We start from the raw sequence: 13,412 nt of genomic DNA, 5'->3' as shown, positions 1-13,412 counted from the left end.
CACCGCACATTTCCAGATACGTTATTCCTTCGGTACTTTTTCTTGTTGACACGTTCTGCTGAAAGTGGCTGACTATTCTACCACGGCTTCTATCAAGTCCGTGGCCATTCTTCCTTCGAATAAATGGCACGATGAGGGACATGAAGCCCCTGGCAACATTTGCAGGGGTGGCGTAGAACACCTCTCCCTGTCTATGCGGGGGAGTTTTTTTCTTTATTTTGGGTGGTAATATAGTGGTATAGAGTCCAGAAGAGTGATGCTATGCCTGTGCAGTAGCAAATGAAGATACCGGGGTAGCAGGGATTGCTATACAAATGTGTTGTTTCAGGCTAGGGCTCTCTCTGGTGTGCATGCGTGGAGGCAGCTGTTTTCTTCTAGAGAAAATGAAAAGTGCTGGCATTAAGGTAACTGCAGCATCAAAGGGAGATGTTTGTGGTGAGAGTGAATCGATGTTTCCATTATTGTGCCTTTGATGAAATGCACTAGCAATTTCTTTAGCATCAGTAAGGCTATCTCCTTATGTTGTATGTATTACAAAAGATCTAATTGAATGATATTTTAAAGGGATGATATCCAATTGCTTTACTTTTCAAGCCGATACCCCAGAGCTGCAGAAGACTTGCTAGTGGATCTAATTTGGAAAAAAAAGGCACTGATGGAAAAATCATGAGGCCTTTGCTTCTTCCTTCAAAGTCTTCTGCTTCCAGAGGAGCATGGCTGGGGCTCTTGACCAAATCCTTTTGCTTCTTGCATTTTGAGCTTTCCACTTCTTCCTAATTCTTTTGCCAGCTCCTACTGTGGCCTCCCTATAGACTCTCCTACTGTCTTGCATTTTGAAATAAAAGGCCTCAGTACTTAGGAAACACTCAGGATTCATTCCTGACGATAGGAATCTTTGGAGGTATTTTATAGCAAGCTTTGAGGTTGAGGAAATGAAAGGCAGTAGTAATTCATAGTTGTCCAGATGGAAATGATAAAAGCAAATCTACTTCCGTCCTCTCATCTCGCAAACAGGCTTCCTTTTCTTGGGATGCTGTGTTGTCTGGTAAGGGATAGGTTCCACCCTTCTACCAGCCTGCTTCTCCATTTATAGCTAAGACAGTTTATATTGTGTTCCTTTGGTTTAGCTGGAAGGCCCAATAATCTTACTAAAATAGCATTTTTGAAGGAGTTTGAGATAGATTTTGAAGACGGGGGCTTGTAGAACTAGTTGCTGTCCTCGTTTTATAGAAGCCGCATGTCTAAACATACCTCAGGCTGACAAGGGGCTCAGTGTGGTTCCTTCAAAAATGGGCACATGCTTTGTATTCACAGATGCATAGCCCCCTGGCATGGGGACTCACTCATTGTCGGGGAGAGTTAAAAATAGTCATTTTCTTCTGCATGAGGATCAGGATTGTAAAGCTTCTATGACTATCTTTGTGGCAAGATGAAATTAGCCAATTCAGCTTGTTTGGGACTTCAGAAATGAAGAATCCAAAGAGATTTCAGATTCCATTGTTTTCAGGCACTTTGGGACTATACTCATCTCGAATTGCTGACAATTTCAACGTGAAAAGCACTTTCTTAAATACTACCCAAGGTAATGAAAATTAACTGTTACAGTATTAGGGAGCTGGCATGAAACTAAGGAGTTTCTCCACCCCACTTTCTACCTCTCTCCGCACCCACTCCTGTTTCTCTCTCTCTCTCTCTCTCTCTCTCTCTCTCTCTCTCTCTCTCTGTGTGTGTGTGTGTGTGCATCAAGATCAGAGAGATTGCCTTTTCAATTGCTCTCCACTTTATTTTTAAAACAAGATCTCTTCATCGAACCTGCAGTGACCATTTCTGCTAGAGTGGTTGGTCACTGAGCTCTGAGGCACCTCCTGTATCCCCGCCCCCACCTACCTACAGCTAGGTTTAAAAATGACCTGTGGCCACACCCAGCTTCCACGGTTAGCCTTACTGAGCTTTTGCTTGAGGCTGACTACTGAACTCAGGTCATCATGTTGGCACCGGAAGCACACAGCAACAACACCCACTGAGGCATATTCCCAGTGCCTGCTAATATGATACTTTCTTAATATAAATTATATTAACTAATTAAGTGATGTTAGGGGGGTCAATACAAGGGTTTTGTGTATGCAGGACAAGCATCTAATCACCTGAGTTACATCCAAACACTCTGATTTTAATTGATCAATAATACATTAATAATTACAGCACAGTGTGAATCTCAATGTGTATACTTCTAGTCTATTGATTAAGTCAAGGCAATTAGCATATCTACCTCTTTCAGAGCTAAGATTTCTCCCTAGTGAATGACAGGTTTTCTGGATCACCCCGTCTCAGCCACATAGTAGCTGCTGGATTGAGGAGCTGTTTCAGTGGCTGATGCAGCTTTAGGCACAATGATGCTAATGTAAGTATTGGTGCAGAGCATGCATGTTTCATGCAGACTTTGCCAATTGGACCATACCTGTGGTTGCTATGCCAGGTCAGGAGAAGGTCCTGGAGAATTCGATGATAGCTGTGTTGTTGTGCAGGGCCTCAAAATTCAAAAGAAAATTTAAAGTTGTGCTTCTGGAATGTGGGATACAAATGAAGCTGTGCCTTTCATTTATATTCTCATTCTAAACCCTCAGATTAAAATGTAATTGTATTCAGATCCTTCGGGATTAGTAGGTGATGATAACTTCCTCAGTAGCCATTGGCAGAAACCGGCTTTGTGTCTCTGCATCTGGTGGGGATAAAGCTGTTGAGGATTAGCTGGGAATGGCCGTGGTTTTGAAGCTTGTCATCCATGGAATAGAAATAGACCAAAAGACATTTTTTATTTAAAGAAAAATTTGGCGTTTTCATTAGACCATCTCCTATACTAATAAAAATGGATTTGCGTATCATTTAAGACAAAGAAAAGCCCATTAACATAGTCACCTATTACAGGGGCACTGTTTATACAGTGTTTTCATCGGGGCAGCAGGGGTGTGCCCACTGTATCCTGGGTTGTGGGACAGTCACCTCGTGACTGAGAGACACAGTTCAAGATACCCCGTGGAATTAAAAAGTTTTCATCAATCTATCTGACCTGAATTCTGAGTGATAAAACTGGATTAATGTAATTGCCATGGTGGTGCAGAAAGAACCCTGATTAGTACCAACCTCCAGCTGTTAATGTTCACAAGAATGCAATTAACTCGGAACAACCTTCGGCACAATTGCAGATCCAGTGGCCTGGGTCCTTCCCAGTCTGTTACTTTATATCAACTCCCAGATTTGCGAGTCAGTGCGTCTGCTTTTAGGTATCCGTGTTGCTATTCTGTTGCTCTGAGAAACGCCATGGCCAAAAGAACTTGAGGAGGAGAGGGCTAATCTCATCTTACTAGGTACAGAGAAGCCAAGACAGGAACCTAAGATAGGAACTCGAGACATAAACAGCAGAAGAACACTGCTTTCTGGCTTGTTGCCTCTAACTTGCCCAGTTACCTTTCTTATACAGTTCCGGCCCACTTGCCAGGATATGACCCTGCCCACTGTTGGCTTGTCCTTCTTAACACCAATTAGAAATTAAGACAATATCTCACTAGTATTCAATAGACCAATCTGATGGAAGAAAAATGAGGTATCCCCCCTTCCCAGATGTGTCTAGGCTGTATCAAGCTGACGCTATAACGTAACCAGCACACCATTTAAGAAGCCTGACCTATTTATTCCTTAAGAGAAAAAGAGTGTTTAGTAAAACAATGAAAAAAATAACCCAGCATTCTTTGCCACTATTCCTACAGAGACGTAAACAAAGATGTACTTACTGCAGATAGAAAATTAATGACAGACCAGAATCACAATACTACCATGGTCCACTTGGTGAAACAGTGAGCTCACTGTGGTTACATGCAGAAGAATGAGTGAGGGGTTTGTTATAGGAGCATGGGCATCACTAAAAGCCTACCCTAGCATAGGCGATGACTCGCAAAACTTCAGCCCTTGATTCTCTGCACGAATTGCATGCAGTTCAATAGATCAGAGTCTTTTCCAGGCAGATGATCTGGTCTGAATCCCCTCAGCAGTCTTCACTGCTTATATAACTTGGGGGATTAAGGTACCTTATTCATCTAGTCAGTTTCAGGGGCTTCCTGAGACTTGGGAGTTGTTTACTTCCTGAGTTTTCTGAAGCTTCCCTCCAGAACTCAGAGAACATGGCTGCACAGCACTCAGTTAGGTAATAATTTCTTTTCTCCTGTGGTAGAAATTTAATCATAATTGGTTTATAATCTTGGGAGGTGGCTATAGTTTCAGAGACACCAGGGAGCTCAAGTTTTTTAGCCTTCTCTGTATTCTTCTTCATGCTTCCTCATAGACTGACACTATGTGTATGTATGTGCTGATTCTGTGTGCTCATGTTGTTACCCTAACTCAACCCTGTTATTTACACCCTCACCATGGATTTCTAGTTTTCTATCTGAACTCAGGGATGCTGCGAGTCCCTCTCTGTCTTTAAGCTTTTGTCCTCCTGTCCAGGCAACATCTTTTATTCACGCTCTGCTCTCTGCCTGCATTTTAACCACGCACTCTGGTATGACAGTATTTGACTGTTGAAATGAGGATCATGGATTTAAAGTAAATGATAATTTACACACAGAGACATGTGTGTTGGGCCTCCTGAATAAACAGCATTCCCCACGAATCCAGATCCCTGTTCAAGAAACACCACCCGACTCTCCTAACTTCATGTGTTCCTTTTCCCTCACTGTCTTCTGCTCTCCGCAGGTGCTGTTATCAAATCAGTTTCTAATGTATCATGCAGATGACTTTCAGCTGGTTACATTTATGATGGAACAGACAAAAGACACATTCCTCAAAAGAAAATTTAGAAGGCTAAAGTCAGGGAAACGATATAGAAGAAGAAATGCTTTAGGGAGAAACATCCAATATCAACAAATATAGAGAATTAGATCTCACCACATGCAGCATTTATTGATACTGAGCTGACCCAGCAGATCTAGAGAATTCTTGAGGAAATGTGGTGATATTTTGTTTGTGATCTAACAAATAGTTCTTGCCTGAAGATCAGAGAAGTAGAGCAGTTCTTACCTCTACCAGATCCACAGACCAAATGGGGTATTCTGTCTCTGCAAGTCCTCAGACTGAATCCTGAGCTCCTGTCTCTTCCCACCTAATAATCCTCTCTTTGTCCAGCAATATCCCTTCTTGTCTCCATCTGTAGTGTTAGTATTAAAGGCATGTAACTCCCCCCCAAGTACTGGGATTAAAGGTGTGAGCTTTGTTTCTCTTTTAGGCAGATTCAATCTTATGTAGCTCAGGGTGGCCTTGAACATACAGAAACCCATCTGCCTCAGTCTCCCGAGTGCTGGGATTAAAGGTGTGTGCCACCACTGCCTGGCCTTTATGGCTAACTAGTGTGGCTAGCTCTACACTCTGACCTTCTGATGTCCATTTAAAATGAACAACCTTCATTTTTAAAGATATATTGCTTTCTACACCAGTACTAGCACACTTGTGATGGGACTCTTACACCGAAATAGTATCTATTGGATTTAAATGACTTTGCTTCCTGGAAAATATCTTGGTAAACTTACCATGAGACATACACATACTCATAATTTGATACTATGAAACAATGACATGAAGTTTTAGGTTTAATTCTTATCAAAATCATTTATAATGTACAAAATGGGTAGAAACACAATAAATGCTCCAGATGAAGAAACTTTAAGTTATAGTAAATGCTCTTGATGTCCTGATATACAGCCATTAATTCAATGATAATAACCATGTGATATTGTGGATTTACATTTATGCCTAATATATATGCTTATATATGTGCATGTGTTGGATTACATCAAATATGTAAGTGTAATAATACATGGTAAAAAAAAGTATTTTTAAAAATGAGTATGGAGCAAATATGGCAGAAGGAAAGGAAGAGAAGAGAAGGGAGAAGGGAAGGAGGAACAGAAAAAGAAAAGGGTGGGAGAGGAATAGAGGAAGAAAAGACAGGAAGAAGAACTTTAGATTTTAGAACTATAAGGTTAGGACTAGGTTCCAATTCTCTTCTATGAAGATTAATCCAAAGTCAATCCTTGGAATTAAATTCTAGTTGTCAGGCTTGGTGGCAAGCGACCTCACTCATTTCCAAAATTACTGAGGAATATTTGGTAGTTGCTAGCTACTGCGGAAGGGAGACTCCTCTTCCTCTGATTTGAGGCTATGGCCACTGGTCATTTTCCCATAATGCAGTTGATGGCCCCATACTCATGAACCTATGGACACCACTAATTGACTTTAATGGACTGTTATTAAAAAAATTGTGAGATTGCAAGGGGGAATATGGAGAGAGTTGTAGAGTTTCAAATAGAATTTGTTTTCCAAATTTTCTCCATTAGACTGCATTTACAATTAAAAGTGTCTGAAGGGTAATCTTCCAGGCAGAGTTCATTCATTCAAGTACAAGGCAACACTCTTAGAACGGGCTTCAGGTGCGTATAGGGCTGATTTAGGTGAAATCAGTTGAAATAGGTATGTAAGTCCATTCACCAGCGGCACTACGTTGTAGCAGTTTCCCGACTTCAGAATGTACTGAGCCCGAAGCCTGTCTTCCCTCCAGCTTTGTATCTCACTATGATCCTTTAGAACCGTGAAGCTAGAGAAAAGATTTTTTTCCTCAAGAAAAACTGCTCTTGTTGGACAGAAGCTCAATCTATATTATTTACAACTCAGACACAAATATAGGCTTTATTATTTAGAAGGCACCCACTATAGAGAGATGTTAAGGAATTCATTTATTCTGATAGTGTTTTGGAAGAATATTCCAGCTATATCCCAAAATTTAATTAATATTTGCTTATTTGATTTGACAGCTGTAATGGAAACAAATTCTGCTGCAGCCAAGGAGTGGAGGCACACCCGGTGTGCTGAGCCTCATTTCTCGGAACGTTTACATGTCCCATGTCACCTTACCAGCAGTCAGACATCCGGGTGGTCCCTGGAAATGGAGATGTACATCCCAAGTTACCGTCTCTTTACTGAGCATTGGCTTTTAATGTACATGGTTGCACCAAATTCTCCTAGGAGTCTGCAAGTGGAAGTGACGATTTCTGAATTGCAGATGTATAGAAGGGTCTTGAAGGGCTCACTAACTTGTTCAAAGACACAGAACCGAGCCTGCTCTCTGCTTTCTTCCCGGTTCTGACTGTGGTGTGTACATCGTCACTTCATTCTCCCTGGTAGGCTGACAGCCTTCCAATGACCTTGGCGCAGATGTCCAGCATGAGCCAGTTTACACAAGACCCAGTTACAATGAATTCTGCCATCATGGCGCCACAAAATTAGTTCTGCTACAGCTGAGCCTTCAATGAAATTGAAGGTTCTTCTGGCTTAATTCTCAATTGATGACTCTTGTCAGAATAAAATTTGTAGGAGAAGAATCCGTTATAGGACATTAGAGGGCCGAGTTCCTCCTAGAGTGACAAAGTCAATAAGGTAGTTGTGTAGTTGATGAAATAGAGGTGGGGTATCCACTTAGATCTGCTTCCATTGGTTTGTTCAAATCTTCAGGTTAATATATAGATTAAGGTAAATTATTTGTCATTTAAAGAGATAATGCTATGATCCGAAGGCTTTAAAGCTTATGGAGACAACATCTTTAATATGGTAATGAAGATGGAAGTTGAAATCATTTAACTTCATTTACAAATCATGAATATGTATTATGCTCTAAATGAAAAGAAGGACTAAAACAGATATAGTGTTTGTTCAATTTGCTAAAGAGAAGACAATTTGTCAAGATTTTCTCCCCAAAATTTAAGCAATATGCAAATGTAGGAAAATCAGACCCCCATGTTAATTCCCTGGCATGATGAATATTTTTATAATTCTAATTAGTACCAGTCATTTAGTCTTGCAATTTCCCCCAATCTATCCAATTTGAAATTAAAATAGATGCCTTGATTACCAAACTCGTTAGAAAAGAAGCACCCTTTTCACTAACCAGTTCATTTCCAATTCACAAACTGAATGAAGTGTGGAACACTAGCGTTGTCAATTGGCATAAGTGAAGTGAGTTTTAATTGGAAGCATTGTGAAGTATTTGTAGTGCGGCGTGTTTCGTTGCAGCATAATATACCATTCATTAAATATAACAAAAGCAACTTTTAAATGTCTTAATTAAGAGGAGTTTGGGCTCTTGGTGATTTTTGTGAAATCGAATGTCACAGTTGTTTGCATTTGAAGGACCGGTGTGTATTAATGTCAGAAAGATGAAATTTGACTCTGCATTTATGACCCTGATGAAGTGAAGAATGGCAGGTTGAATATGAGAGACAAAATTAAGTTATAGCGCACTGCCTTTTTACTTCAAATACAAGCATGCATATCATCCTGAGAATTGTTGAGAAAAATCCAGAACTATTTCATTCATGGCAAGGAACAGAGGACGTGGTCTTGGCAGAGGAGGAGAAATGGAATGGAAAGAGAAAATAGTTGAGTATTTCTCTTGTCTGTCTTTCTGTTTTAATCAAGGCAGGAAGTAGTAGGTGGAGAGGAACTCCATCCAATACATTTTCATCCACTCAAAAGAGCAGCGAGATGTGTGATGGAGCAGATTGATACTCTGTCTGAGCAAAATGTTCTGGGAGTGGGAGAAGAGGAGGAATTGGCTCCTGGTCAGGGAAATGCTACAAATGGAGACTCCACAGAAATGTTGAATTAGGATGAGGGAGGAAGGCAGTCAAGGCTGGGTGTTCAACAGAACAGGTCATGGAGTGTATTGCAGTGGTGACCGTTCTATAAACACAAGACACAAAATGGTCATCCTCTGATTTTAATTTTCCATGTAATCCACATATCAACAGTTGAAGTTTATTTGCGAATTATTTCAACCCCTCATCAACAAGAATGAAACACTTTGTGCAGGGGGAGGATCTCAGTCCCACCTCAACTTGATGTGCCATGCTTTGTTCAAGACCATGAGAGGCCTGCCCCTTTCGAATGGAGAGAGGAGGAGTGGATGGGGAGGAGTCAGGGGGAAGGAATGGGAGGAAAAGAGGGAGGGGAAACTGTGGTATGTATGTAAATTAAATTAAAACATGTTAATTAAAAAAGAATGAACCTTCTTTTTTGTCACTGACTTCCATGAGACATCCAGTTTTAGTTAGCAATATTGGTTTCTGCTTGTAGACTTTCAGTGCTTTCATCCTATGTGTTTCCCCTCCCATTCTGACAGCCAATATCTGCATTTGGTTTTCTGAGGTCTTTCCCCCAAAGCCTTTGGCAGCCAAGCAACCCTGCGTACAGCCTGCTCTAGCACTGCTAGGCATCAATACCAAAGAATAGCCCTTAACCAGTGATCAACAGGTCTTGGTGAATGATACCCAGGCCCCCAATGCTTTTGTGTTTGGTAACTCTGAAGTCATGAAGAGTGCAAGAAAAAAAGGTGATCTTGAAGGCCACTGAAAAAGGATAAAAAAAATCCAAAAGATGACTGAGATAGAAGCTTACTTATGTATTATGGGTATTTGCTTATGAAAACTACTTGTTTTGCCGTTAGCATTTTATTTCTGTTCTTCTTTTGCATCTGAAAGGGATGAGAGATCTGATCCTCAGATATGTCAGAAGTTACAGAAAAATGTTTGGTTGACATGAATGTGTTCCAGGTCATCTTAAAATACATCATTAACTGTTCCCTTAGCTTGTGAGATACAGCAGAACCCTTCAGCTCACCATGGAGACTGTTGTAATTGGAGTTTTAATTTTCTTTCTCTTTTACCCAATTACTCAGGCCCACTCTTTCCTCATTCTTTATCTAGATAGCTCTATTTAATTTTCCAAAATTCAAAGCAGGGCAGGAGAGATGTGTCAATTGGTAAAGTGCTTTTGGTGTGAGCATGAGGAACCGGATTCATATCTCCAGTACCTGCATGAAAGCTGGGCACAGAAGCACTCATCTGCACCCAAAGCTCTGGAAGGGCGAGGAGATCCAGGTGCATCCCTGGAGCTCATTGGCTAGCCAGACTAGCCAATGAGGTAACTCCATGTTCAGTGGGAGACTTCATCTCAAAAAGTAAATGGAGAGTAACTATGAGATTCTTGACATCTTTTGTCTACATATAGAGACAGGCACCTGAATGTGCACATGCCCATATAAATATGTATAACACACACACGCACACACACACACACACACACACACACACACACCAAATGAGCAAGCAAATTTAAAAAAAAGAAACACTCAAAACACAGACAATGTTTTGGAAGAAATTTTCCTGGAAAACTTTATCTGTGGAATTTTAACAACAAAACTCAAACTTTAAGATGAGTCCACCTTCCATGCCCCAGAGAGACAGAAATTGTTCCAAATATCTCCTGGTTCCTGCTTGCTGCCTGCCACAAGGGCAGCAGCTGTGTCCCACCACAACCTTTTGCCCTGTTTGTTCTTCTTATCCACAGGTCCACAGTTAATGGAGCCAATGACCCTGGGCTGAAAACGTGGTTCAAAGGAAACCACCCTTTTTATGTTGTTTCTTTCACGTGTTTGTCAAATCAGTACAAAATCTGAATAACAGTTTTATACTCCACATCGAGAAAAACTGTTAGAGGAAGCTCAGATTTTCTTAATACTACGAATACCCAAAGATCTTAAAATGCCTCTGGGCAAGAGATAAAGGTAATAATTGAAAAGCAAGGAGACACATTTCAGAGTGATTTTAAAATAGAATCCGACTTAGTGATTGCCTGGAAGTCACAGGAGAGGGGGTGAAGACTAGCCCTGATCAACACAAGACCTAAAAGGATGCAATTGATCATATATTCTGACTGCCTTAGGCTGAGGGACGCACCCCAGGTACATTCCAGTTCTTGACAAAGGAGAATCTTGTTTCCACAAATCACTGAGTGGTGGAGAGGAGGCCCCTGGAGGGACACTGCTGCCCAGGGGTACAATACCGGGTAGCATCCTGCTTTCTATTTCTAGTCCTCCTTTGGTTGCTTCTCTGACACTTTGCCCCGTGCCTCCCTTGGCTGCTCTAGTGCCGGAGGCAGCAGCCAGCAGTCACTGCCTGAGTAAGTTAGTGAAGCAGGCTTTTTAAATGGAGACTTTAATTTGAAGTGCGTGGTGGAGATGCCAGGGTTGTAATCCAGAAGCTTTGTAATAGGCAGCTGGGGACTGTGTGAGGGAAAGAAGATATATTAACTTTTCTGTCTTTGAACACTGGTGGACGAATATTGGTCTTGAAAGTTCTCATAATTAAGAAACTGGGAGGTGGCGGAGTCCCATTTTGAGAGTTTCTCTCAGCATAAATGGTCTCTGGAAATCTGACTAGAGGGCTCAGTTCCTTCAGGGAGCTCTCAGGATCAGCAGCTGGGCATTACTCTTGATAGTGTCCACTTGCTCTTAGGCATAGGCAATTCCTTTTTCTTTTTGGATGCTGAAAATGGCAACTTAATATTCAGGTAAAACAGCAGAGATTATTTATCTCTATTATATATATAAATATAATATACAACAGCAAAATCATTAGAAGTAACTGAAAGTTATGCACAACTTCTGTCTTTTTTGCCTTCTAGATTACTTTTTTCTTGATGTCAGAGCCTAACAATTTTTTTTAGAGTCTCAAAAGGACTTCTTCCTCCATATTAATACTGGAAAATGAATAGGAAAAGAAAGGAAAGAATTATAGAAACTAGAAGTTGTGCCATACCTGTTATTGCACATCATTGAGAATAAAAAAAAAAAACTTATTCTGGCTGAGGGTGTGGTTCAGTGACCAAATACATGCTGAGCCTGTGTGAGGCCCTGGCAGGAAAAATAGCAATGGAAACAAAAGCTAAAACAAGGAAGAAAAATAACACCCTTATGTCATGCATCAACCAAGCAGATGACATTCAACAAATGCTTATTGGGCACTTACCATATTCCAGGAGATCCATTAATGGGCACTGAGACCATCTTTGTTCGCATGGACAGAGAAACATTGATCAAGTAAATAGCTGATGTCAATTGTAAGAAATGCTATCAAGAGAAACTAGATTGTTATGAAAGTATATACTGAAGTCAAGGGATGATTTATCTCCTGGAATATTTAATCAAAGGTTGGGAAGTTGGCTCAGTAGGGAAAGGTGCTTGCTGTGTGAACCTGGCATGGTAGCCAAAGTCGAGTGTGGTAGTGTTCATCTGGAATCTTGCCACTTTTGTGGTGAGATGGGAGGCTGAGACAGAAAATCAGCTGGAAGTTCCCCAAGTAGAGAAGAGTAACAGACAGTAAGAAAGACCCTGCTTCAACCAGGCGATGATAGGAACCAACTCTCAAAGGTTGGTTCTCTCCCAAAATAAATAATTAAAAGAAAGCATGATTGATTCAATATGGCATTGAAGAGTTAATGTTTTAGACTTGATGCTCATAAAGATCACTTAAAAGTAGGGTTATTTTATTAGTAACCTTCAGATCTGGGTAAATAGCTTTAATGAGGTATCTTTGGCATTTGATGCTTGTACAAATTAAAGTTGTGTAAATTCTATAAAGTCAACATGAGTACCCCCATGTAGTTTCACAATAGTCAAAGTTGCGAACAAAACTTCCATCGTTGGACATGTCCCTGTGCTCCTTGGAAGCTCTTTCCCTCTACCTATTTATCTCCAACCACATTCACGGTAAGGGGTTTGCATCTTGTTCTAGAGATTAATTTAATCCACACTTAGATTTTGTAAAAGTGGAGTCTTACCTGCAGTACTTCTTTCCCTTAAGGTTTTTTTTGGAGTAAGTATTGTATATATTGATAGCTTAGTTTTTATAGTATCATATTCTCTGACTGTACTATAGCTGGCTGCTTATCTGTTCTCCATGTGGATATTTGGACTTAATTCAAGTTTAGTTGGTAAGAATAAAATTACTAACATATTAATATACACATTTTTCTGGATGTATGCTTTTATTTCTCTTAGACAAAGATCTAGGAGTGGAATGACTGGATCATGTATGTGTAGGAGATGATGTTTTGAATATTTAATGCAGTGATAAACTGTAAAGTTGTGCTATGTTTTACCTCTACCACTAGCAGGACATACACATGGTGTCTGTTGTAGATTTCATTATTGGAATGTGGGTCTTTATCGTCTTCATCTCCTGATAGATGAGCATAGCTGTCCCACTATAGGTTTCATATTCATTCTCCTCTGACTCCAGATAGTCTGTAGTAGGAGCTGCCAGCTGCTTCCCACCTCCCAGCTCCCAGCCGCCTGGCTAGCTTATGCCCCAAAATAACAACACACAAACTGTATTCATATAAACACTGTTTGGCCCATTTCTATTAATGTGTGTAGCACCACGAGTTGTGCTTACCAGGAAGATTCTAGTCTACATTCATCCTGGGTTGGAGCTTCATCCCGTCTGCTCTGGAGAAGTGAGACATGGCATCTG

General features: G+C 40.6%; 1 protein-coding gene across 1 annotated transcript in view; it reads left to right on the top strand.

Moving 5' to 3' along the window:
* Sorcs3 (sortilin related VPS10 domain containing receptor 3) overlaps window positions 1–13,412 on the top strand; it is a 613,376-nt gene that overhangs the window by 334,693 nt on the left and 265,271 nt on the right. The window lies entirely within an intron of this gene.

Source organism: Chionomys nivalis, chromosome 8 (assembly GCF_950005125.1).
Source record: "Chionomys nivalis chromosome 8, mChiNiv1.1, whole genome shotgun sequence".
Classification (NCBI taxonomy): Eukaryota; Metazoa; Chordata; class Mammalia; order Rodentia; family Cricetidae; genus Chionomys; species Chionomys nivalis.
This window is presented reverse-complemented; position numbering and strand designations above follow the sequence as displayed.